The following is a 285-nucleotide window of genomic DNA, read 5'->3' as shown; positions in this document are numbered from 1 at the left end:
CCCTGCGGTGATGTCATCGTGCACTATAAAAAGCCCTGCGGTGATGTAACGAGGTCTCAGCAAAGACCAAACTTGACCTGACAAAGAGCCGTTTGAACGTTTGTCCATGTCCTACGTGTCCATCAGGAGCTGAGATGAGACGTTTGTTGTGTGTGTGTTTGTCTTGAACTAATTATGAACATGGATGTAACTGCAGGCGCAAGAGGACTTTTATTTTGCATCTTGTTTCTCAAGTTCAACCTACATGTTGCTATTTTCAGTCATTTTCTCTGAGCGTAGTAAAAT

This window comes from Nematolebias whitei, chromosome 2 (assembly GCF_014905685.2).
Source record: "Nematolebias whitei isolate Nwh7 chromosome 2, NemWhi1, whole genome shotgun sequence".
NCBI classification, from domain to species: domain Eukaryota; kingdom Metazoa; phylum Chordata; class Actinopteri; order Cyprinodontiformes; family Rivulidae; genus Nematolebias; species Nematolebias whitei.
Note: the sequence above shows the minus strand (reverse complement) of the source record.